At 40.2% G+C, this 27,943-nt stretch overlaps 1 non-coding gene across 1 annotated transcript; it reads right to left on the bottom strand.

Annotated features, from left to right (window-relative positions):
- Nucleotides 1-4,157: 4,157 nt before the first annotated feature.
- On the bottom strand, nt 4,158-4,264 carry LOC141639853 (small nucleolar RNA R71). Its single transcript, XR_012542715.1, has one exon. It is a non-coding gene; the product is annotated as a small nucleolar RNA R71 (small nucleolar RNA).
- Between the last annotated feature and the right edge of the window lie 23,679 nt (nt 4,265-27,943).

Here is a 27,943-nt window from a genome sequence, read left to right as displayed (position 1 = left end):
CATGGGCATGGAAAAGTTTTCCAATCCCTAAGCCATCAAAGAACATCTCGGTGTGGTACCTTATCCCAAGGACTTCCAACACCTTAGTATCTATGAATTGAGTGGGTTCATAGTTCTTACCTAGCAATTTGACAAACTTCTTGCGGTGGGCGTCGTATTCGAAAAGTACCTCTGGGTAGTACTCAAGTTGCTTTATTCCTCCTCTTATGATGGGACGGAAGTTCCTTGGTGGCACTATCTCTCGTGGGGTTGAAGAGGATGATCCCTTGCGTTTCCTTCCGGCGGATTCAACAAACTTCTTAGCCTTGCCCTTGAGGTTCATCATCTTGAAGTTGAGGAAATGGGGTTTTTGTTGGCTTTTGATGTGAGGGGAGTGTTTTTGAGAATGAAGATGAGTGTTTTAGGGTTAGATAAGGTGAATAAATGAGGGAGAAAGGGGGTGATTTTATAGAAGAAAAGGGGAAGCCGAGCGGATAAGAGTGGGGCCTGGCCGGATGGTTCGATAAAAAGACCCCAATCCGAGCGTCTTTCATGCGGGACCGGCGTCTTTGGTCTGTAGAATCCGAGCGTCTTCCTTTAAATCCGCTCGGATTTTGAGACAGGACCTCGGCAATTTCTGGAGCAGGCAGAAGACGAGCGTCTTCTGTTTTGGACGGGCGTCTTACTCGGGACGAGCGGTTTCTCAAAAATCCGCTCGGATTTCCTGGCAGTTTCAAAACATTGACCCAGGTATCTTCCAAGACGGGCGTCCCGTGGAGAATACGAGCGTCTTTTAGAAGATGAGCGTCTTGTGCTGAATCCGCTCGGATTCTGAGACAGTGCTAAACAGTAATGTGAAGAGGGCCCTGGACGAGCGTCCAGCCCTCGGGACGACCGTCTTTGGCTGCTTTCCTTCTTTTTCTTTCTTTTCCTTGCACAATCATACCCTTTCACCGATTTGTTATTCCTCCTTATCTCTTTCTGAAATTTGCTCAATAAAAATGTAAGAAGACTCTCTCTCTCACTACTCTCATGGAAGAAATCAAATACAAATGCAAAAATGTACAATATTATACAAAGTAAGGAATCCAAGAAATATCTTACAAATTGTGGTTTGAGATAGGACTCCACCAAAGTAGTTCAAATTGTAGAAATTTTTGTCCATAGAGCTCAAGGCTCTTAATAGGAGATCAAAAGCTTGTGAACAAGCTCCAAATAAACACAAGTATGGGTTGTTCCATTTGAACATGGAATTTGGCCAAGGAAGCTTGTCATATGTTCTTTCTTTCGCTTTGTCCTCGGCACTAGAGCTTTCCCAATGCTTCAAATAAACAAGCCCATGATTCTTGTCAACACTAGGCATGAAGTATGGTTCATTTTCATTTGTAGACTTCCACTCACCAACTTCTTCTTCTTCAATTTTGGTAATGATGATAGCTTTTGAATTTGTCAATCCTTCAAGAGTAGAAGGAGAATTCTCATGGCATTGATGATCCAGTTCCTTAGAAGTTGTCATTGTGGGTGCCAAACTTCCACAAGAAGCTTCACGAGCAAGTTTCTCTTTGAGCTTTTTCACCAAGTAGCTTTTGTACAATGCTTTGGCCTTTTGAAGAAGGTCCACCATATCCTCCTCAACGATCATTGGCTCCATGATAGGTGTCAAGTAGTCTTCATGAGGAATAGGGGAAGGACGTTCTTCTTCATGATAGGGTATTGATGTGACCATAATTAGCGCATATTTAGCCCCCGAATTACCATTGTTTCCATGCTTTTTAGTGCCTATTTGGGTCATTTCTTATCTTTAGTTCTTTGTTTTGCATATTCTTTGAGATTTTGATCCCTTGGTAGGAAAGGAGTAAGAATCTTGCATTTTCATGGCAAAACGAGGCTAAATTGATTGTATTCAATGACCAAGCATCAAGAAGAGACAAGACTAGAAGGCCTTTGTACATATCATAGTAGAAGAACAATGTTGAGAAAGGATCCTTGCGTCCCCAAGGAAATCCCCAAGGAATTTATGAAGAAAAGGGAAGAAAAGAAGAAGAATTGACGCTGACCAACAATCCGAACGGATTGCAGACAATCCGTCCGTCCAGCCTCAACAAACCGAGCGTCCCTCCTTGGAATCCGCTCGGATTCCCCCTCAACAATCCGAGCGTCCCTCTCCTGAATCCGCTCGGATTGCACCGCCCAAATCCGGCCGTCCCGACTCTAATCCGCACGGATTCCTACACAGCACGGATTTCATTCTTCAAGCTACGAAAAGAGAAGCCCTTCTCTCAGAAAATACCGGGTCCTCCTTGCTCAACTTAAAAAGTGTAATTACTAGTTTAGCCCTTAGTTAACCCTAATGCATCCTCCCTAATTTTCACTATAAATACCCCATTAGGCTAATTAGAGGAGCATGTTCTTCTTATCAATAATTAGTGTAGTTAATATCAATTAAATCTCTCTTCAATATTGTAATCAAGTATTAATCAAGTTTTAATCCAAGTTTTAGTTCTTTAATCTCTCTCTTGTTCTTCCTTTATTTTGGGTAATTGAAGATTATTTGGGTTATTATTGGGAGATTGACAACCTCTCAATCTAGGATTCAAGTACTTCTATTATTCTTGCTTTATTATTGGAATCATTAGTAGGTATAATCTCTTAATCCCTTTTTAATTAATTGTTAATTACTTTCATTTATTCATCATGTTTCATATTGTTGGTATGATTGACAACCTTGCTAGCATGATCAACATGATAATGAGTGAGTAGTCTCTTAGCTAGGGTTTAATGGGTGATTAGGGAAACCAACATGGGGAATGATTCATGCTTAAATCAATATGCTTTCATATCTTATTTGCTTGCTTGTTTTGATCTTAATACATGCACATGTTATATTTGATGAAATGCTAAGCCTATGAATCCTTGCATTTACTATCATCTTCTATCTTTTCAATGAGACTTGTAAGACATAACCCAACTCGAGTCTTGTTAGACCATGCATGTGTTGAGTAGGAAAGATTAAGTCGACTTGTAGGTGTTGTACAATCTAATCGATTCGGCTCCGGGACCCAAACTTTCCTAGGATTGTAAGATATAACCCAACTCAATCCATCACAACAATAATTGCTTGCTTATAATTTGAGAACATGTTTGTATGATCATATCCCATGATTCCCCTATGACCCCATGACACCCTAGTGCTTTTAATCAATTGTTTACACCCCTTTTTATTCATCTTGCTTGTTTATTTTCATTGTTATTCTAGTTTAGTAACCTTCTACACCAACTCAATTTGTGACACCCCTAGACACTACTAGTTGCAATAGAATTCTCATTTCAATACCCGTCCCTTGGGATCCGACCTTTACTTGCCTCTTTACTAATTGTAGAGTTGTTTGTGAAGTATAAATTGTGTTTTGTATCGACCATTGACCAATGACCACATATACTTAATTGTGAACACGAAATGGCCTCGATAAAAAATGGCGCCGTTGCCGGGGACGGTGTTTAATTGATTTAAGATTTCTTTTATTGTTATTAGTTGTGTCTTTTTCACCTTGGGGAAGTAAAACTCCTCAAGGTTTGTTCTAATTGTTTTCGAGTTGTTTGATATTTTGCATGTCTAGAAGGTTACAAAGTGATTTGTTACCTTTTGACCGTGAAATCGAAAGAACCTTGACGAATAATAGGAGACTTGTTAGGAGGAATTTGAGAGGTGTTGGTGAAGTTGTTCAACCCACTAGTGAGTTTGTCAATCCTTTCGCAATAGAAGGAGAAGAGAACCCATTAAACAATACCACACAAAATCCACCTACAATGCCTAAATTCTCGTCACACTCTATACCCACCGAGGAGAATCTACCAAATGGTACTCCTACACCGCAACATCTCACCGGTAATTTTATTGCCAAGTCCGCCTTCATCCAACTAGTTGAGAGGAGCCAATTCGGGGGAATGCCTAGTGAGGACCCTCATTCTCATATGGAAACCTTTTGCGATTATTGTGATGCTATCTCTCAAACGGGCGTGACTCAAGACCAAATTAGATGGGTCTTATTTCCTTTTTCGTTAATCGGCACCGCAAAGCAATGGTTGAAGGGCCTTGATAGGGCCACCCTTGGAATAGATTCTTGGAAGAAGTTGGCTCTAGCTTTCTACAAAAATTCTACCCACCGGAAAAGACTAACATGCTAAGAGCTCAAATTACGGGTTTTAAGCAAAGGGATGAAGAATCTTTGTATGAAGCTTGGGAGCGGTTCAAAGGTGTTTGTCGCTCATGTCCTCACCATGGACTTAGCGAATGGTTTTTAGTGCAACAATTTTGGAATGGTTTATATGAAGATTCTAGGAACATTCTCAATATGGGATCAAATGGAATGTTCACCGAAGTTGATGACAATCAAACATGGAACAAGATTGAGGAAATGGCGGTCCATAATTCACAATATAGTAGACCTCGCAAGGCTACTAGAGGAGGAAAGCATGAAGTGGACTCCGTTACTCAATTGGGTGCTCAACTTAGTGCTCACATTGACACAATCAACTTGAAGTTTGAACAAGCTATGGCTAGACTTGAGGAAAACTCGAAATCATCAAAGCATCATGTCAATGCCATGACGGCATCCTCATCAATCCCAAGTGGGATATGTGAGAATTGTGGAACTTTGGGTCATGACCCAAGTGAGTGTAGGGGAACAACCGAACAAGTTAATGCTTTCCAAGCTTACAAAAGTGGTACCCCTTATTCAAATTTTTACAATGAAAACACCAAGTTCCATCCAAATCTCTCATACAAAAGCCAAAATGTTCAAAACCCTCAAACAACATACACTCCACCACCCATGAGGAATCAAAATCAAAGACCCTTTTACAATCAAAACCAAGGTTACCAAAATCAAAATCCATACAATCACCAAAATGACCAAGGTTTTGATGTCCAAAAAGCGGTCCTCCAAATGCAAAAGAATCAACAAGAATTTTTCACTCAAATGCAAAAAGATAGCCAAGCAAAAGACACCACCATCAACAACATTCTAGCTCACACCAAGATGTTGGAAACACAATTGACTCAACTAGCATCTTCAAGCTCACAAAGACAAAAGGGGCAATTACCACCTCAAAGTAATCCCCCTAGACATGAAACGGTTAGTGCCATTCACTTGAGAAGTGGTACAAGGTATGAGGCACCGAAGAAGCAAGTTGAGGATGAAGTTGTGGAAGCTAGTGAAAATGAAGTTGTTGTGCAAAGCCCCAAAGAAGGGGAATCATCAAAAGAAGAAAGTTCAAGGAAAAATGAAGACAAGGCCAAAGAGAAGGAGCCCATTGTGATTAGACATCCTTTTCCAAGTCGTCAAGCCAAGCCAAAATTTGATGATCAACTTGGAAAGTTCATGGAGATTGTGAAGAACTTAAAAGTCTCAATTCCTTTCACAGAATTAATCAATCACGTACCGGCCTATGCAAAGTACATGAAAGATATCCTCACAAAGAAGAAGTCGATCCGGAAACTTGAGACTATCGCCTTCACTAAGGTGAGTAGTGCAATACTTCAAGGGAGTTCACCTCCAAAGTTAAAGGATCCGGGAAGCTTCTCAATACCGTGTACCATTGGCGACACGATGATCAACAAAGCCTTATGTGATCTAGGGGCTAGTGTGAGTGTCATGCCGTACTCGATAAGTAAAAGGTTGGGAATGGGAGAGCTTAAATGCACCAATATCACACTCCAAATTGCCGATAGATCGACGAAGACACCATTAGGGATATGGGAAGATGTCCCCGTGCGAATTGGGAAGTTTTTCATCCCGGTAGACTTTGTCATTGTTGATATGGAGGAAGATTCCAACATTCCAATCATCTTAGGAAGACCTTTCCTACACACATGGGGTGCGGTGATTGATGTGAAACATGGAGAGCTCACTCTAGAAGTGGGAGATGAAAGCATAACTTTTAATCTTGACAAAACCATGAGAGCTCCTCGTTTACATGAGCCATGTTTCATGATTGATCATTATAGCCGAAAAGATGAAAGGAAGAAATCGGAACTCCAATGGAGGAAGAAAATTGAAGATGCTCCATTCAAAGAGCAAGTGAATTGTGACAAGGAGAGCTTGCAAAGCTCATCAAAATCAACCAAGGAAGAAGAGGATGGCCTCATTGGCCAAGAGAAGAAATTGGGAGAGTTGTCTCCATCTAAGCAAGAGATTTTCAATGATCAACTCAATGAAGTTTGTGGTCTTTGGGACGACGAGTTTGAAGGGATTTTTAATCCCTACATTGGGCATGCCATCGATCATGATCAACAACAAGAGCCACGGTCTATTGAGGACCTCTACCACAATAATGAACAAGCTTTTGATTACTTCTTCAAGGTGTTGAGCAACATCAACAACACCTTGAACATGCCCCCTTGACATCTCATCAAGAATGAGAGTTTGGTGGAGTCCTCCCTAAACCACCACTTGTAAATATTTCTAACTCCCTAACTTACATTTCAATTCTTGTATTGCATTTTTGTCATTTTTGGATTTTTATTTACTTTGATCAAAATAATTGTCATGTAAGAGAGAAGTGAGGGAGGGACTAACGATTTCAATTGATGTGTAGTGCTTTACCTTAGTGTGGGGATGGGAATTGCCTAGGCTATCCATGCCTTAGTAATGCCCCCACAACGAAGAACACAAGAAATGAAGAAGAATGGAAGAATGGTAAAGGGTAATGCATTGTGCACGGGTGGCTGAATCCGTGTACAACAGGGAAGAATCCGAGCGGATTCCTGAGAATTCGCCCGTCTACGAGAATCCGAGCGTCCTGCTGAGAAGACGCCCGTCCTGAGCTGAGCTGAAATTGAAAATTTCTTGACTGTTGAAGAATCCGAGCGGATTTCCGGAAAGACGCCCGTCTCATAGAATCCGTCCGTCTTGTGAAGAAGACGCCCGTCTTTGCAAAAAGAAAACAAAGAAATTTCTCTCGGACTGAAATCCGTCCGTCCCGCAAATCCGCCCGTCCCATCACAGAAGAATCCGAGCGGATTCCCCAGAATCCGCCCGTCTTTAGGCGAGCTTCTGAAAATTTTGAAGCTGCAGAATCCGCACGGATTGGGCCTAATCCGCACGGATTGCCCCTGCGTTTTCGAAAATTTCGACTTCTTTAAATACCCTCCCACCTTCATTCCTTCATTCATTCATTCATAAACACTACCCACAACATCAAAACCCTCATCCTCTCCATCACAAAAACAAAAACCCTCAACAAAATCCACCAAAATCAAATCAAACCATTCTTCAAACAACAAATCAATCACTCCATCTTCAATAAAAATCAAAACCAAGAACAAAATCTTCAACCTTTGAGTCGATTTTTGATTTCATAAAGGCAAAGTCTTTCACCTTCAAATCGATTTGGGCATTCTACAAATTTAAGATTTTTGATTCTTTTCTTGGTTAGTTCATCAAATGGCACGGACTAAGGGTGCAACAAAGGGAGCAACAAAGGCACCAAAGGCAAAGGCTCTCTCTCAAAGGCAAAAAGCTCTCCAAACAAAGAAAGCTTTGGCAATGGTGGTAGCAACACCAAACTTGGAAGTACAACAACAACAACAACAAACTTCTATGGGAGCATCACCTTCTACTCCGGTAATCGATCAACTCTTGCATTATCCGGAGGTAACTTTTATTTCCGATACCCATAGAAAGACATTTGCCAAGTTTGCTATGAAATCAATTCAATCCACCAAATTCATATGTAAAGATGCTTTGGAGAAATTGGGTGTTCTTGAACAAACAAAAGCCTTTTTCAATGCCATGGGTTTGAAGAAATTGTTTGAAACAAAGGAATCAACATACCCTTCCCTTGTCTTGGAATTCTTAAGTTCTTTAAAAGTTACCAAAGTTGAGGATAGGGAAAATCTTGAGTTTCGTCTAGCTAACATTAGTAGACGCATTACCTTTAATGAATTAGATGAAATTTTGGGTCTTAGCGATGAATCGAGATATCTTAAGCATTATGGAAAGTATGACCCCGAGCCTCTTTGGGAGGCAATCTCCGGGAAGAAATTTGATGATTTTCATGCTTGTCGTGCTCTTTTGGTCCATCATCCGGGCATAAGAGTATGGCACAAAGTTGTGGGAAATACCATAATTGCTAGGAATGACACCAATCATTTCACAAGACTTTATTTTATTCTCCTTGAATCGGCTTTGAATGTCGGAAGAATCCATACCAAGCCTTTCAATTCTTTGAGGCTATTGGTTGATAGATGGCTCCATGTTGATTGTGGGAAGAAGGGTACAACCGTTATTGTTAATGGCGGCCTAGTCACGGTCCTAGCCAAGCACTTTGATCCTAATTTCAATAAGGATAGCAAGTACAAGGCAAAGGAAGGTGGCCATCTTATTGATATGCCTATCATGATTAACAAGTTCAAGTGGGTTGCTCAAAACCCCCTTGACACCAAGTATGGATGGCTTACTAGTGAGGCTCGATCATTCACTTTACCCGCGAAGATTTGTCATCTAAGTGTCCACCGGACCAACTATCTACTTCCCCTATCCAAAGAAGCCGAGTACATCATTCAACAACAAAAGGGTGATCATGAAACCCCTCCATTGTTATACCGCCTTACCCCTTTGTGTATGAAGAGTTCAAACCGCAAGGAGTTAAAATTGGGAAAGACTATGTCACTCTTCTTATGCAAGCAATGCACAAGCAAGCTTATGAAGATCGGAAGAATGCTTATTTGGCTCAATATCCTCCCCTCCTACATTTAGCTAGGCAAGGACTCCTTGATCCATCTTGTCCTTTGCCTAGTTGGGCGGATAAAGAAGCCTTGTTTCCGGGTGCATCTAGGGACGTGGTGGAAGACAATGAGGTTGTTGGAAATGGTGAAGAAATTGATGATAATATTGAGGAAGAAGCAAGTGGAGATGGAGAAAGAGATGGTGAAGATGATGATGAACAAGATGAGGAAGAAAGTGAAGAAGAAAGTGCCAAGGAAAGTGGCAATGTGACCACTTCTCATGAGGGAAGTGATGATGATGATAGCATGATGGAGGACTAGCAAGCCTTGGAGATTCCTACTCTCCCACGGTTTGTCTATATCTCTTTGTATTTTATTTCATTTTGATCATTGTTGGTTTAGTCCTAGCAACATCAAAGGACTCACACCTCGGTACCATTGAGGTGTTCTTTATTGTTCCCATTTGTAAAATCCAAAATGACAATCTAGTTTCATGCATAGCATAGTGTGTGCATGAACTACCCCAATGCTTTGACATTAGCAATAGTGTCTTATTTGGTTTGGGGAAGTTAATGCATACACAACGGGAGGTAATCTAAATTATCCTCTCCGTCATAACAAAAACCATGCATCATGTAGTATAGCTTAGTGTAGAATTGCATTTAGTATAGAAATCATGCATCATCTTTGCATAATTTCCATCATTTTGGCCATTGAGGACAATGCCCATATTAGTGTGGGGATGGGAATTCTAACACTTAACTTTTATTCAAAAACCCATAAAAATTGAAAAATTTCAAAAATCATAAATATTTGAAAATTGAAAAACCAAAAACAAGTTCATTTCCTTTGTATTTATTGTCTTGTATATATTGTCTTGTATATATTGTGTTTGTTTTATCCTTGTTCACTTTGATTGACTACGCCACATCCGAGACATGAGGATATTGAAGACCGCATGGTATGATCTTTCCAATCTCCTTTTTCCTCTTTATGTTAATGACTATGTGGCTTTATTTTGATTGATGCGGTATAACAATGTGAACTTAGGATTGCATTTAGTTTATATGGCATATTAGTTGGTAGAATCATATGCATTAGGATGTTTATATGTTAGTTGCATCATGGCATGTAGTTTACATGGTTAGAAAAATTTTGCGAAACCGTCTATTTGGGAAGCTTGACAAGTGTACATAGGCCCTAGTAGATGCTTTTTGTTCTTAAGACTTTGATTGTTAGAATACTTGTAAAACACCCTAGGATGTGTCATGCTAGTATCCTTTGACCCATGGATTAAGGCCTAGTCAAGAGTACCTTGTGGTGTGATAACTCCTTGGCTACCGTTTATTCCAAGGTGACCCTTGAAACCATGCATACATCTATCATTCATCCATGTTCTACCATATTTTTGTCAATAAAAGGGAATGGGCACAAAACAAAAAGAAATCAATTTGAGTTCAAAGAAATGAAAAATGAAAGAAAGTTTGCAAAAATGCATCAAATGAAAAGAGGAGCAAAAATAGAACTCCTAAGCTTCAAATACAAGGCACCCTCGTTACTAATTGGGGTGACTTTGAAAATGTTCAAAAAGAAATGCAAAAAAGTTGTCAAGTGTTGAAATGCCAAAAATCAAAAAGAAATGGCAAAAAGAAAGTGTTCTCAAATGTCAAATGCCACATGAAATTGGGGGGAAAAACAAAAAAAAAGCAAACTCCCAAAGTGAAACTCAAATATCTATTGATCCCTTCATCCATCGTATCCATTTTTGTGCATGGTAGAGAGGGGACGACCCTTCTTCTTGTCTAGGCAAGAGGGGGAATTCCGCGATCCTCCAGTGTTTCTAACACCATAAGGAGTCTATTCTTGACAAAAGCATTTAACGATTGAGGACAAAGGTACCCTAGCTTGACACAACTTGGAGGTGATTTATTGGTATCCTTCTAGGCTTAGTAGTTTGAACAAATTGCATCTATGAAGGATTGTGTACCCTTGAATTGCTTCCCTTGTAGATAATTTCCGCCACTTAGATGAGGAAAGTGGCTATTCTTTTGTAGATGCATCCATTACTTGATTTTATGTGCTTTAATGTTTGGATGTGTCGCCATTTTGGCAAGACCCACCTTGCCTTGCAAGAAGGCATCCTACCTCATGGTTGTCTTGTTGTGAGTTGAAGGGGCGGAGTGAGACCCGCTAATTGTCTCATATCGGCTATTATTATTAGGATAGGTTAGTTTTGGTCCAAGTCTTTGTCACCTCTTTACTCGGGACGAGCAAAGGTTCGGTTTGGGGATATTTGATGTGACCATAATTAGCGCATATTTAGCCCCCGAATTACCATTGTTTCCATGCTTTTTAGTGCCTATTTGGGTCATTTCTTATCTTTAGTTCTTTGTTTTGCATATTCTTTGAGATTTTGATCCCTTGGTAGGAAAGGAGTAAGAATCTTGCATTTTCATGGCAAAACGAGGCTAAATTGATTGTATTCAATGACCAAGCATCAGAAGAGACAAGACTAGAAGGCCTTTGTACATATCATAGTAGAAGAACAATGTTGAGAAAGGATCCTTGCGTCCCCAAGGAAATCCCCAAGGAATTTATGAAGAAAAGGGAAGAAAAGAAGAAGAATTGACGACCAAACAATCCGAACGGATTGCAGACAATCCGTCCGTCCAGCCTCAACAAACCGAGCGTCCCTCCTTGGAATCCGCTCGGATTCCCCCTCAACAATCCGAGCGTCCCTCTCCTGAATCCGCTCGGATTGCACCGCCCAAATCCGGCCGTCCCGACTCTAATCCGCACGGATTCACGCACAAAGACGGATTTCATTCTTCAAGCTACGAAAAGAGAAGCCCTTCTCTCAGAAAATACCGGGTCCTCCTTGCTCAACTTAAAAAGTGTAATTACTAGTTTAGCCCTTAGTTAACCCTAATGCATCCTCCCTAATTTTCACTATAAATACCCCATTAGGCTAATTAGAGGAGCATGTTCTTCTTATCAATAATTAGTGTAGTTAATATCAATCAAATCTCTCTTCAATATTGTAATCAAGTATTAATCAAGTTTTAATCCAAGTTTTAGTTCTTTAATCTCTCTCTTGTTCTTCCTTTATTTTGGGTAATTGAAGATTATTTGGGTTATTATTGGAAGATTGACAACCTCTCAATCTAGGATTCAAGTACTTCTATTATTCTTGCTTTATTATTGGAATCATTAGTAGGTATAATCCCTTAATCCCTTTTTAATTAATTGTTAATTACTTTCATTTATTCATCATGTTTCATATTGTTGGTATGATTGACAACCTTGCTAGCATGATCAACATGATAATGAGTGAGTAGTCTCTTAGCTAGGGTTTAATGGGTGATTAGGGGAAACCAACATGGGGAATGATTCATGCTTAAATCAATATGCTTTCATATCTTATTTGCTTGCTTGTTTTGATCTTAATACATGCACATGTTATATTTGATGAAATGCTAAGCCTATGAATCCTTGCATTTACTATCATCTTCTATCTTTTCAATGAGACTTGTAAGACATAACCCAACTCGAGTCTTGTTAGACCATGCATGTGTTGAGTAGGAAAGATTAAGTCGACTTGTAGGTGTTGTACAATCTAATCAATTCGGCTCCGGGACCCAAACTTTCCTAGGATTGTAAGATATAACCCAACTCAATCCATCACAACAATAATTGCTTGCTTATAATTTGAGAACATGTTTGTATGATCATATCCCATGATTCCCCTATGACCCCATGACACCCTAGTGCTTTTAATCAATTGTTTACACCCCTTTTTATTCATCTTGCTTGTTTATTTTCATTGTTATTCTAGTTTAGTAACCTTCTACACCAACTCAATTTGTGACACCCCTAGACACTACTAGTTGCAATAGAATTCTCATTTCAATACCCGTCCCTTGGGATCCGACCTTTACTTGCCTCTTTACTAATTGTAGAGTTGTTTGTGAAGTATAAATTGTGTTTTGTATCGACCATTGACCAACGACCACATATACTTAATTGTGAACACGAAATGGCCTCGATTAGGTATCTCAAATGTCTCAAGGATAGGCTCCTCAAGCAAGGTGATATTACAAGTCCATCCTTTAGGCTCATCATCATTGTTGCTATCTTCATACGAATCATAAATGGGGGCTTCATTCTTCTTCGTTATTTTTTCCTCCAACATCTCAATACTCACTTCAAAGGACACACCCTCATACTCACAAAGGCTAAGAGTATTTGGCTTACTCAACCTCATGTCTTCCTCATCGAACACAACGCTTTCATACTCACAAGAGCTCACGGAGATTGGCTCTTCCCATTCTTCATTTTTCATGTCAAAAGTTACTACTTCAAATTCACATTCATGATCAATGTCCAAAGAACGGTGTGGGGTGGTTGCTTGGGATTCTTTCAATTGGGTGATTTGAATCTCCAATTCCTCACCTTGGGCAACAATGCCTCGAAGAACATTGTCCCTCTTTTGGCTCTCCTATATCATTTGTTTAAAGAAGTTTTGTTGATCTCCCATCATTTGGATAATCATATTTTGAATGGGTTCATCTTCTTGTTGTGGGTGGGTGTGAAAGTGGTTGTATTGTGGCAATTGAAAGTTATTATTAAGTGGGTATTGAGTGGGTGGTTGTTGTGGATATTGGATGTGGTGATTTTGGTGGGAAAAATTAGGGTAGTAGTTAGGATTTTCATTGTATGAGTAGTAAGGTAGGTTTGTGTTGACTTGCTCATCAAACTCCCCATACCCATAGTCATACTCAAAAGATCCACCACATACTCCATATGTCAAGTTTTGAGTCATCATAGCTAAGACAAGGAAACAACTATAAGCATGGAAACTACAATAGAATGGTAAGAACAATCCTCGAGGAACAAGTTCGTCAAGGTGAAAGCAAAATCAAAATAGACAAACAAGTAAGAACTTAATCACATAGCACCATCCCCGGCAACGGCGCCATTTTGATATAGGTGATGTCGTCGGGTCACATCCAATCAAACACATTTATAATACTCAACAAACAACTAGTTATCGGTAAGTCGAGGTCGATCCATGGGATGGTGTGCTTTGGGTTCTAAGTCTATCTATCTCAATTTATGCTAGTGTCACAATTGATTTGGGTTTGTAGTTGTGTTCTAGACTAATGAAAGCAATAAAGTAAAACAAACAATAAACTAAGAGATGTAAACAAATGACTAAAAGCACTAGGATGTCATGGGGTCATAGGGGATTCATGGCGTTGATCATACAAACATGTTTCCTACTAGATGCAAGCAATTATTGTTGTGATAGATCGAGTTGGTTTATATCTTACAATCCTAGGAAGGTTTGTGTCCCGGAGCCGAATCGATTAGATTTTACAACACCTACAAGTCGACTTAATCCTCCCTATCCAACTATATGCATGGTCTAATGAGACTCGAGTTGGTTTATGTCTTACAAGTCTCATTGAAAAGATAAGAGATGGGTGTAAATGCAAGGATTCATAGGCTTAGCATTTCATCAAACATAACATGTGCATAAAGTTGAAATCACAACAAGCTAGCAAATTAATTATGTGAACATATTAGATTAAGCATGAATCAATCCCATGTTTGGTTTCCCTTAATTACCCACTAATCCTAGCTAAGAGACTACTCACTCATTATCAAGTTTAACATGCTAACAAGGTTGTCAATCATATTAACAAGGTAAAACATGATGAACAAGTAAGAAAGATTAACAATAATTAAAACAAGGATTGAGAGAATTATAACTATGGAGATTCCAAAATAATAATGTAAAGAATAAAACAAGAAACTTGATTGATTGATGAAGGGTTGTCAATCCTCCAATAATAACCCAATAATCTTCAATTACCCAAAAGTAACAAACTTGAACAATAATTAAGGAGAGATCAATGTGAGATTTGTGGAAAGATTAAAGAGTAATCTATTCTAATCTACTCCTAATTGAATCTAAAAGGAATTTCTAATGAGGAGGCTTAATCTAATCTAAAACTCCATACCATGATTATTTACAAATGGGGTATATATAGTAGAGCTACATTAGGTTAACTAAGGCTAAATTAGTAATTACATTTTTGAGTTTTAAGAAGGCAAATGCTAGTCTTTTTGGAGGGATGAGCATCTCGGCTGAAGACGTTGCGGTCCGTCCATCCAGGAAGGGAAGACGCTCGGATTCTTGAGGGGGTGCACGGGCGTCTTTCTGAAAATCCGCTCGGATTGTAGTAGAGGAATCCGAGCGTCTTTGTTGCTTGGACGCTCGGATTGTCATTCTGGACGGGCGTCTTGCCTGTTTGGCCGCTCGGGTTCTGCTTCAGAATCCTTTTCTTCACTTTCTGTTTATTCTTGTAGGATTAGTCTTTAGTTCTTGCTTCCTCTTCATACTAGTCCTTCTGACGTCATCAATAAGCTTCCAAATATGCATGAAAGTCGGGGAATTCCGCCTAATTGTCTTCTTTCCTACAAAACATACGAACTGCGCTAGGAAAGCAAATAGGAAGGTTTTGACGGATAAAATGGCTATGAAAAGTTATAATCGTATGCAAAATAGGCTCAATTAGGGGACTAAATGTGTGCAAATAATGTTCACATCAAAAAGCCTGCTCTAACGCCTCCTCAAGCGAGCGAGAAGGGTCAATAGCAGTATCCACGTCCATGGGAGCTCTCCCTGACGTAAAAGCCTCATCACCTGCAAAATAAAAGTGAATTTAGGCCGCGTCAAGTGACGACAAGCCTTAATTAGGAGATTTTCGAGTTTTCTGAGCTTCAAAATCACTCTTTTCCCGCCATATTTGGCAATTTTCCTACAAACCCGTCCACTGATGTGGTAATTTGGGTCAAGTCAAGCCTAAGTTGAAGCCTAGTCATGGGTTCGAGTTGGAATTTCGACAGCATTTCGTTATAACGACCATTATGCCCTAGGAGGTGTCCAGAAAAAGCCGTCACAAATCAAAATTCTGAGATGATAGGAAGTTTACTCATCATACAAGGATTCTAAATATCAAGTTTTGTCACAAATGGGCAATCCTAAGGCTATTTTCGAAGCGATTTGCGGTTTAGCTGTGAGACCGTCTCAATTTCACCCAAATGCTCAAATCTCAACGAAAACTCGAAACAAATACATGGTTATGATCCTTATACTACCAATTAGCCATTTATAAGGTCAATTTTTCAAGGTAAAATGATTTGGGGGAAAAGCCCCAAATTTTCGACAATATTAGGGTTGAAAACCCTGATTTTGTCGGTCCAATTTGATCAATTACAGAAGTATAATGCACAAATAATACACATACTTCGATTAGTCATGGCAAATGCGAGTTCTTGATCAAATTTTGAAGGAAAATGGTTTGAATTTGAGAGAGTAAATAGAGAATTTGTATTTCGGAATAATGAAATAAACCCCGGTTTCATCGGGTTTCTACTCAGGAATGCCACGCTCAGAAAAGGACGCAGCAGCTGTTGCGCCTCTTCCAAGGGATGCAGCTCTTGCTGCGCCTCTTCCTCAGTTTCCCTCCATACGAATTTTCGAAGATTCGTTATAAGTTCGTTATTTTGTGGGCCCATCTTTGGTGCGCCTCTTCCTCGATGTCATATCGCATATTTGGTCCGTCTGACATTTATTCTTCTCCCGGATCCGTATTTCCAAGCCAGCAGCAAACTGTTGCCATGTTTTTTGCCAAGACCTAGCTTGTCACAATGAGCGGTTCTTCTTTCACAGGTGTTTCGACACGCCTTTATTATGTTCCCCCAGCGAGAGTTCACGGACAGACATTCCCTCTCGAGACATGGAGATCAGTTCCCGATTATGTTCCCCCAACGAGAGTTCACGGATAGACATTCCCTCTCGAGACGTGGAGATCAACATCGACCCCGAGCTCTTCCGAAGTTTGTTTGAAGCCGACCCAAGCAGATTTGTTCCAGCAATTCCAGGCTACGTCCTGCTGCCTCCTTCCAATATCGCGTTTTGTTTCCCCTGGAGTTCCAAGGAATTTCAGGTATGGTCTCTTCTTATGGCTGGCGAGCTTCCTTACGTAGTCTAATAGACTTTAAACGACCCTCCCCGATAGTCGACAGACTCTAAAATGTTCCCGACGACAGGTCCTTGGCTCAGACCCCTTGAGCCACCTCGCGTCGCCATAGTCGTCAGGTTGTAATATTCGATTGACCTGATGGCTATACTTTGACTTTCGCCTTGTCCAAGCCTCAGCCAAAGTGGGGGCTCTATAGATACCTAATTTCTACACCTCCCGCAAACCACCCGGTGATGATTGGGCCGCATGTTTGGTATACGAAACGATTTGTGACAAATCGTAAGTTTATCGTCAAGTGGTTGCTCAAACACTTGTGTCTACCTCTTAATTGTCATCTACGTGCCGATACGGTCGTTTTGGCAGTAATTAGAGTACAATTGGAGTCCGGGTCAGAAAACCATCTTCATTTTCTAAAACCGAGTCGGAATGTTCTGGAATGTTTCGGATATTTCTATTCCATATTTTCCAATATTTTAATCTTTGGTAAAATATCTCTCGTAATATTCACACAAAATATTAAGGAAACGAGATTAATCCGCTATTCCATAATAGAAACGCGAAAATCTTTCTTTCGCAGGAGGAAACTACTGAGGAAAGGATGCAGAAGGTGTTGCGCCTCTTCCAAGGGACGCAGCTCTTGCTGCGCCTCTTCCTCAGTACTTTTCTGTGTATTTTCCGTATCTTTTTGAGATTCACTTCCAAATTTCTCCGAAAACCCTACTTCCTTCGTGTGATTAGTATAAATAGAGACCTTCGATCTCACATATTTCTCACGCGAGTGTCTGCCCTTCTCTTCTCCCTTTGCATTCTAGACCAGGTTCTTACTTTTTGGCGTCTACGTGCTTGAACTTTCGACCACGTAAGCTCGCATCTTTCTGAGTACCAGCCTCGTTTTGCATGACCGACCAATTTGACCAACTCCACATCAATCAACATTAATCAATCTTGTTCGTTTTTCTCCTAGAGGGCACTTTCGTCGTACATTCGAGTCGAGCATCACTAAACTTTAACTTAGTTCATCTCGTTTCGTCAAACATGTAAGTCTGAGGGTGTAAATCCTTCTTTTGTTTATTGTTCTTTATTTTTGTAATCAATATTGTAAGATTTATGTCGAAAGTATTCTTAAAACCGATTTGTAAAACCTTATTTTAAAACCCCTTTTTACGGATTATCAGAAGACAACCGTCGAGAAAGGACGCAGCAACTACTGCGCCTCTTCGAAGGGACGCAGTACCTGCTGTGCCTCATTGTGAGGCTGCTGCAGTTCCTGCTTCCTTTCTTCTTCCTTCGTCTTTTGATAATTCGATTGTTTTGTTTCGTTTTCAATTATTCATATTTCTCTTAACCCGATAATTTAAGTATGATAACTTTAACCTGTAATTCATAATTCTTAATAATTAATTCATCTTTTAAATCCCGACATAAATCCCTTATAATTCATATTTGCGGGATTTCTTCATTAAATCAATTCGGTTTTTTAGAGATTCGATTTACTCATATTGAATCTCTGGAATTCATCTTTGATATATTTGCATCTGTTATTTACCGTCACCATCATTAATCCATCATTAATAATCTGTTTAGTCTAATTAATTCGTTTAGTTTGTTGATTTGTAATTAATAACTTTATTAATCTTGTAATAATTCGTCCTAGTCAGTTTCGTCCATGTTTTATCGTTTTTATCACCTCAGTCACATGTAAATAATCTGTAAATCACTTTCATCCGAGTCAATTATTCATAATCAAGCATTAAATTCACCAACGAACATTAATGAGTTGTGGTTCCGGCTTCACAGCCAAAACTCAACCCAGGAACAGACGCATCGACTGTTGCGCCTTTTCCAAGGGACGCAGCTCTGCTGCGCCTGTTCCCGGTTGATTTCTGTCCCTGAAGTCCTGTTTCTGCTTTGACCTAGTTTAATTACGTATTTAATTTAACTATTAGTCGTTTTATCCTCCATAATCTGTTCGTTTATTTATTTATTCTTTCTTTTCTAAAATTATCCGTTTTAAATATATTTTCGACATAAATCATTAAATCCGATGTAATTATTGTAATTTTTCTTTATTATATTTTTATTGTATTTCTTTTATTGTATTGCTTGTATTTTCTCATATGCAATCTACTTAAATCTCTACTTTGACATTAATTGTTTGATAAATTGCATGTTAACCGACTTAGTATTAATTCTCACATGCTAAGATTAATTTATTGGATGTTGCATTGCATGCATATAATCGACAATATATCTAGTATGAATAACTTCCCAAATCATTAGTAGAGGCCGCTATCGAGACGGGCGGGATTAGGTGTTCGATCAAAAGAGATTCCTAATACGTACCCTCACCCCTTACTCCAGATCTCTGTGAACATCCGTGTTCATTGGCATCCACGAGAGTCATTCTAGACATAGAATGCTAAGGGTAACGAGTTCTTGGTGTTCATGTCACTACTTTGTGTCTTGATATGGCACGAGGTATTCGAATGGTTTCAAATTTTCCACAATAAATTGGGGGCGACTCCATAAATGCAAACAAACACAAGAGTGAAAAGCTTTCTTCGCTTTTCGCCCCCGTGGGCCCTCGTCCGCATTAGCACGGGTGGCTTAGCCAGTATCTCCTTTATCTTGTCAAATGCCTTTTGACAGTCTTCGTCCCATATAGTATGGTCCGTTTTCTTGAGCTTTTTGAAAATAGGTTCGCAGATCATGGTGAGCTTCGATATGAATCGACTTATGTATTGTACTTTGCCCAGGAATCCTCAAACCTCCTTTTCCGTCTCGGGTTGTGGCATTTAGATTAAGGCCTTGATCTTGGATGGATCAATTTCTATTCCCCTGTGGCTGACGACGTACCCCAGAAGCTTGCCTGATGTTACCCCAAACGCACATTTCTGAGGATTGAGCCTCATGTTGTACTTGTGCAATCTGAGGAAGAATTTACAAAGGTTATCGATGTGCCCTTTCCTATCTTTAGATTTGACAATCATATCATCCACGTACACCTCTACTTCTTTATGTATCATATCATGTAACAATGTAGTCGCAGTGCGTTGGTATTTAGCCCCAGCATTGATTAGCCCAAATGGCATAACAGTATAACAGTATGTACCCCACTGAGTGACGAAGGCTATTTTGTGCATGTCATCCACGACCATTTTGATCTGGTTATACCTTGCATACCCGTCCATGAAGGATAACAACGCGTGATATGCTGTATTGTCTACCAATATGTCGATGTGTGGTAGAGGGAAATCATCTTTGGGACTCGCCTTGTTCAAGTGTCTGAAATCAACACAAAGCCGGATTCGCCCATCCTTTTTGAGTACGGGGACTATGTTAGCCACCCAGTCTGAATACTAGAAAACTTTGATGAATCTGGCTTTGAATTGTTTATCGACTTCTTCTTTAATTTTAAGAGCCCACTCTATCCTCATCCGACGAAGCTTCTATTTTACAGGTTTGAAACCTGGTTTGATTGGAATGCGATGTTTTGCAATATCCATGTCGATCCCTGGCATGTCCTTGTAAGACCAAGCGAAGACGTCTTTGAACTCGTGTAGGAGGTCGTTGAAATTGGCCCTTTCAATTGGGTCTAGGGTCATCCCTATCCTAAGTTCTTGGGGTTCTAATTCTGTTCCTACATTGATAGGTTCGGTGTCTTCTATAATTGATGCCCCTTCCCGCTCTTCTAGTATTTCTTTGACTATATAGGGAGGTAATTCGATTGAGTCTGGGTCAGGATCATTCCCATTATCATCATAAATAGAATTGCATTTAGAAAAACACAAGGAGTTAGTAGAATCAGATTTATTCATATTAAAATTTGGAAACAGCTGAAATAAAGAAGCCATCTGCGGTAGTTAGTGGCGGTAAAGGGATAGTGTCTGGGACATGCCCCAAGCTACTGTTACTAGGTGACGCTATGCTAGGAGAAATAGCGGGCTGGGGAGTGACGATAGGAGGGGACTCTCTTGCGACTTCTCTAGACTTAGGTTCCGACTCCAACTCTGACTCGAATTTATCATCCTCGGGTTCTCCTTTGAACATCTCTCCTTCTCTAGTAGTGACCTTGAAGAGTTTTCCTTGATCGTTGGTCCATTTGATCGACTTTCTCCATCCTCCTACTGATTTGAGTTGGTGTCGATGATCAGTGTTGTAGGGTTGAAATGGTCGTCTTGAAGTATCATGGTAATGATCTTATCCTGTGCTGCCCTGACGAATCGATCTTCTCCAAACAGGAGGCTAACAACATATTCGTCGAGACAAGGTGTCTGACGAGTTTTGACGGTAGGAACCGTTGCTGGAGGAATGAAGTAGCAATCGTGGAAGACCTCGACTCCAGCTAGTTGAATGCGTTTGTACTTCCAAGGCTCAGGAAATGCGTAAAAGTTTTCACAGTCCCCCTCTCTGATGAAATAGCCATTTAGTGTGGGGAGATAGGCATTTGGATTCCCTGACTTTTGCGATTTCGCACCCGAGTAAGGATTTCAAGGGTTTCGGCTTTCGTGGGTTTGTACCCCAAGCCTAGTGGTATCCTTTGAGATTCTCCTTCCTTAAAAGATGCAAAGGTATTCTTCCTGATGGGGTTTAATGGCATCCCTGGGATGTATCCCTAGGATGTATCCCTGGGATTTGAGTATGTGGTTGACCGCTAAGTTGGAGTATGGATTAAAGTATAAGGGAGCCAGCTCGATCTCTACAAGGTTTGTGATTTGAAACCCTCCAAGCTCATACACTGGGTCTGCAATCACTTGGTTGCTTGACATCTTCTCTATCACGGCCTTAATTGGTGACGGAGTGATCGTTACTACCTTGCCATCTAGAGGGATGTTGATCTTCTGATGTAAGGTGGTTGTCACTTCTTTGGAAGCGTGAATCCAGGGCCAACCTAAAAGTATATTGAAGGACGCCTCTATGTCCACTATCTAAAAATTAACCTTTCGCTCAATCGGCCCTATGGCCACAGTAAGATTAACTAGCCCCCTTACTTTACGTCGCGTCCCATCGTACGCGTGAACGCCTTGGTTAGTAGGAGTCTAGTCTGATTCTTTCATGCCTAACTTGTATGCTCTTTTTAGTGGTATGACATTGACTGCGGAGCCGTCATCCTGCAGAGTCATTGGTATATTCTTCTTCAAGCATGTGACTGTGATGTATAGAGCAAGGTTATGGGTGACGCCAAAGGGAGGCAAATCTTCATCTGAGAAAGTAACTGGGTTACTTAGTTTGACTAGGTCTTGGAAGACTAGGTTGACGATGTCGTCAGGTTTAGAGTTAGATGCCACGTTCAATTTAGCCAATGCTTGCAGTAAACCCTGTTGATGAGGAAATGAACTTGCAACCAATTGCCAGACTGAAAGATCAGCCTTCGTCTTTTGAAGTTGCTTCAGTAAATGGTCAGGAGAGGTATCTTTGCCATCGTTTGGTGTGACAACATTGGTATTAGTAGTAACTGGACCATTTGTTTGAGTAACATTTTGATATGGACGTCCTGAGCGAGTAAGGTGGTCCACATCTTGATCTTCACTAGCCTTGACTAGAGGGTGCTCTGTGAGGTAAACATCTTCATCGTCATCCTCCCAAACTCCATTGACGATATTGATCTCTCTCAGACTTGTGATCTCAGCCTCTAGGTTGATTATTTGCTCGACTAAATCGTCGGTCACTGTGATCACTTCGTGCATTGTGAATTCTTGAGATAAGATTGGAACCACTGGCGTGTTTTCCCTATGTATAGTGCTTGGATTGCGTAGGGATGCCACTACAGCTTCTAGCTCTGAAACTTGTGTACTTACACTCTTTGCACATGCGACAAAATCAGCGATAGTAGGAGAGATGGTGGAATAACTCTCTTTATTTTCTAATGCATTGACCTCATCTTTAACTGGAGAAATGAGGTGTGAGCAATCCAATGTGGATTCCTCATCTGTGATCATTATAATTCCAAGAGGATTCTGATTATTGTTAGGCTTACTTGCGGGAGGTATAGGCAGGCGCCCATCCTCAATCATATCCTGAATGACATGTTTTAATTTGAAACATTTCTCTGTATCATGCCCTGTGCCTCTATGGTACTCGCAGTAGGCATTCTCGTCCCAGAACTTAGACTTCTTCTCTGGGTCAGTGGTCGGACTAAATCTTTTCGGTAACTTGTCGTTAGGAGCACCTAGACCAAAACACAATTTATAACTTCACAAACAACTCTACAATTAGTAAAGAGGCAAGTAAAGGTCGGATCCCAAGGGACGGGAATTGAGATGAGATTTCTATTGAGACTAGTGGTGTCTTAGGGGTGTCACAATTTGGGTTGATGTAGAAGGTCACTAAACTAAATAGCAATGAAAGTAAACATGCAAGATGAACTAAAAGGGTTGTAAACAATTGATAAAAAGCACTAGGGTGTCATGGGGTCATAGAGGATTCATGGGAATTGATCATACAAACATGTTCTCAAATTATAAGCAAGCAATTATTGTTGTGATGGATTGAGTTGGGTTATATCCTACAATCCTAGGAAAGTTTGGGTCCCGGAGCCGAATCGATTAGATTGTACAACACCTAGAAGTCGACTTAATCTTCCCTACTCAACAACATGCATGGTCTAATGAGACTCGAGTTGGTTTATGTCTTACAAGTCTCATTGAAAAGATAGGTGATGGGTAAAAAATGCAAGGATTCATAGGCTCGCATTTCATCAAACATAATATGTGAATGAGTTGAGATCAAAACAAGCAAGCAAATAAACCATGAAAGCATATTAATTTAAGCATGAATCATTCCCCATGTTGGTTTCCCCTAATTACCCATTAACCCTAGCTAGGTCACTACTCACTCATTATGATGTTGATCATGCTAGCAAGGTTGTCAATCATACCAACAAAGTAAAACATGATGAACAAATGAAAGTAATTAACAATAATTAAAAAGGGATTAAGAGAATTATACCTACTAATGATTCCAATAATAAAGCGAAGAATAAAAGAAGTACTTGATGCTTGATTGAGAGGTTGTCAATCTCCCAATAATAACCCAAATAATCTTCAATTACCCAAAATAAAGGATGAACAAAAGAGAGATTAAGAAAATAAAACTTGTATTAAAACTTGATTAATTGTTGATTACAAAACTAAAGAGAGATTTGATTGATATTAACTAGTTTATGAATTGATAAGAAGAACATGCTCTTCCAATTAGACTAATGGGGTATTTATAGTGGAAATTAGGTGGATGCATTAGGGTTAACTAAGGGCTAAACTAGTAATTACACTTTTGAGATTTGATCAGGGACAAGCCGGTATTTTTCGAAGGATGGGCATCTTTCATTGAAGCTTGAAGAAACGAAATCTTGCTGTCTTGGAATCCGTGCATCTTAGGTACGGGACGGCCGGATTCAGCAGTCTCTGCCCGGGCGTCTTCAAGGGAATCCGGGCGTCTTCTGGTCTTGCTGCCCGGGCGTCTTTGGGAGAAGACGGCCGGATTGTGGAGGTGGAGGACTGGCGTCTTCCAGTCAATCCGCACGGATTGCTGGACGGCTTCACTTCTTTCTTCTTTTCTTCCTTTCCTTTATAAAATCCTTGGGGATTTCCTCGGGGATGCAAGGATCCTTTCGCGTCATTGCCCATCTACTATAGTATGTACAAAGGCTATAAAGGCCTTCTAATCTTGTCTCTCCTTGATGCTTGGTCATTGAATTCAATCAATTTAGTCTCATTTTGCCATGAAAATGCAAGGTTTGCACTCCTTTCCTACCAAGGACACAAAACCTCAAAGAATATTCAAAACAAAGAACTAAAGACAATAAATGACCCAAATATGCACTAAAAAGCATGGGAATAAGGCTAATTCGGGGACTAAATATGCGCTAATTATGGTCACAACAAATATCCCCAAACCGAACCTTTGCTCGTCCCGAGTAAAGAGGTGACAAAGACTAGGACCATTATATAAACTAACCTAATAACATAGCCGATATGAGACAATTAGCTGGTCTCACTCCACCCCTTCAACTCACAACAAGACAACCATGAGGTAGGATGCCTTCTTGCAAGGCAAGGTGGGTCTTGCCAAAATGGCGACACATCCAAACATTAAGCACACAAAATTAAATATTGGATGCATCTACAAAAGGAATAGCCACTTCTTCATCAAGTGGCGAAGTCAACTAAAAGAGAACAAATTTAAGAGCATATAATTCGTCACAAATACTAGTTCAACAAATTACTAAGGCTAAGAGGATGGCACTAAATCACCTACAAATGGTGTTGAACTAGACTACTTTCGTCCTCAATTTCCTAATGCTTTCGTCAAGAGCGATCGGAAGGTGTGGAATGATGATCCCCATGATGCTAGTAGCATATGACATGACAAGTCTCGAGTTCTCTACTAAAGTAAAGGTCATGGATCGTCCCAAGCTCGACAAAGTGGCTTGACAAAAACGCTTTTTGGGAATGAAATGCTCAAATCGTTGTAAACAAGGGTGGATATGACTAGTATTCAAAAATTGACCTCATTCAACTTTCACATTTCAAAAATTAGAGATGGGGTTTGTCCCTTCTGTGCTAATGTCCTTTGCTTTCACCAATCGCTTATTAGGCAACCGGTTAACCTCTAGACAATAGCTTTTCGGGGTGATAGTCACTCTGTCTCTAGGCGGTTGAATTCACAACCGTGTGGGGGCCCAATTCAATGGATCCCTCTCCAAAGCACATCGAAGTGGTACGCCTCCATCAAAACAACTAAAATTCTCAACATTTCAACATTTCATAACATTTGAGGTTTCCTTGGCAATAAAACGTTTCCACATAACAAAATCTTTGAAATGAGCACTTCAAACTTATTGATAGAAACTATTTTTGGGTTGCCATACCACAAGGTCAATCAAGGTCGCCTAGACAAGTTAACCAAGTCCACATCGCATCACGGGGTTGGAATAGGTTACTCACATGCAAACCCTTGACTAGGCTTTGAGTCATGGGTTGAAAGACACTAGTATGACACAATCTAGGGTGTTTTACAACCATTCTAGCAGGCGAAGTCTTAAGTTGAAAAAGTATTTGTAATGGCTTAGTTGCTCTTGTCAAAGTTCTCAATTAGGCACTTTTCAAAATATTTCATCTAAATGTAACTATATGCCATGATGTAACTATTATATACATCCTAATGCAAGTGATTCTACCAACTAATATGACATATAAACTAAATGCAAGTCCTAAGTTCACATTGTTATACCGCATCAATCAAAATAAAGCCACATAGTCATTAACATAAAAAGGAAAAAGGAGATTGGAAAGATCATACCATGCGGTCTTCATGATCCTCATGTCTCGAATGTGGCGTAGTCAATGAATGTGAACAAGGATAGAACAAACACAATATATACAATAATATATACATGACTACACTACAAAAGAAATGAACATGTTTTTGGTTTTTCAATTTTCAAATTTTTATGATTTTTCGAAATTTTTCAATTTTTTTGGATTTTTGAATAAAAGTTAAGTTAGAATTCCCCATCCCCACACTAATATGGGCATTGTCCTTAATAGCCAAAATGATGGGAAATTATGCAAAAATGATGCATGATTTCTACACTAAATGCAAGCTACACTAATCTACACTACATGATGCATGGTTTTTGTTTATGACGGAGAGGATAATTTAGATTACCTGTCGTTGTGTATGCATGTACTTCCCCAAACCGAGTTAGACATTATTGCTAATGTCCTAAGGTTGGGTGTAGTTCATGCACACACGATGCAATGCATGAAACTAATTTTGTCATTTTGGATTTTCAAAAGTTGGGAACAATAAAATGAGAACAGCTCAATGGGGCCGAGGTGTTAGTCCTCTATGGTGCTAGGACTACTCCAACAATGATCAAGATTAATAAAATACAAGTTAACAAAACACAAACTTCTTTTCACGAAACTTTGAAAATTAAAGAGAGGAGATGAGGAAACTTCACTTAAACTTAGGTGGGTGCCTCTCTCCCGCTCCACCTAGCTATGAAGTAATCCTCTAGAGATCGGCATCATCTCCTTCTAGATCGCTATCCCATATCTCCTTTGATGCATCTCTCATACTCGGGTCCATGAACTCGTCCTCTTCACTTTCAAGCTCCACCGTGTCCCCTCCGCAAGAATTGTTGCTTCCCTCCTCTTATCTCCCGTTTGCCCCTTCGTTTGCCCTCTCCGAATTGGGAAAGAGTAAGCCCATTTGAACCCATGAGGGAAATGATCCTTCCTCACTAATCTTTCCCTTCTGAACCATATCATGGTATTGAGGATAGAGTTCATAGTAAATGTCCACGTTGGTTTCGTATTGGCGGAAGTGAAAATCTTGTAGAATTCCCGTGATAAAGTCATCACGGGGAAGGATGAAGGGGTTGGGATGGTTGTACGGTTGATAAGGAAATGGGTAGGGAGGCACTTTGATCTTCTCATCTTGAGATTGTTGCTCTTGTTGTTGTTGTTGGGGATTTGGAGGTGGTGGTGCTTGTCTTGGTTGGGTTGGGTTTGGAGGGATGAGGTAGGATGGGATTGGAGACAAACGTCCTCTTCTCGGGGAAATTAGTGGTAGGCCGGTCATCGGTAGATATATCGGATCACTTCCTTTCGTTAACCACTTGATCCGCTTATCAACCCCCTCAAGGGTTATCCAATGATGATGAATGAGAAGAAGATCTTCATTTATCCTCGTGTTTCCCGAAAGTGGAGCATACTCATTATTCTCATTGAATCTCGGATTGAAATGCTTCGCAAGCCTAGTAATGAGTCCTCCATTCACAATGTGTTTCATCCCGTCATCATCACCATTCCTAAACTTTGTCCATTTCTCGAGTAACACTAGCGGTGCATTGAAGTGGTACACACTTCTTCCTTGAATATTGAGGTAGGATTCCATAAACACAAGGTCTAATTGGTTTACGATTGCCGGATCTCGGCGAGCAAAGAGGGTGCCCGAGAGAAACCGGTAAATGACTCTTAAGATCGGATTTTGGATATGAAAAGCAAGACATTCCTTTTTGTGTATGAAGTCCCGGCCGGTCATGGCCCTTCACAAAGGTTCAACACTGTATTTCTTTGGCTTCGATGTTCGGGTAGGCGTAACATCGAGTCCAAGCACATTTGCGAATTCTACAAGGGTCATCATTCTTGGGACATTTTCCAACCTAAACTCT

This window comes from Silene latifolia, unplaced genomic scaffold (genome assembly GCF_048544455.1).
Source record: "Silene latifolia isolate original U9 population unplaced genomic scaffold, ASM4854445v1 scaffold_57, whole genome shotgun sequence".
NCBI classification, from domain to species: Eukaryota; Viridiplantae; Streptophyta; class Magnoliopsida; order Caryophyllales; family Caryophyllaceae; genus Silene; species Silene latifolia.
This window is presented reverse-complemented; position numbering and strand designations above follow the sequence as displayed.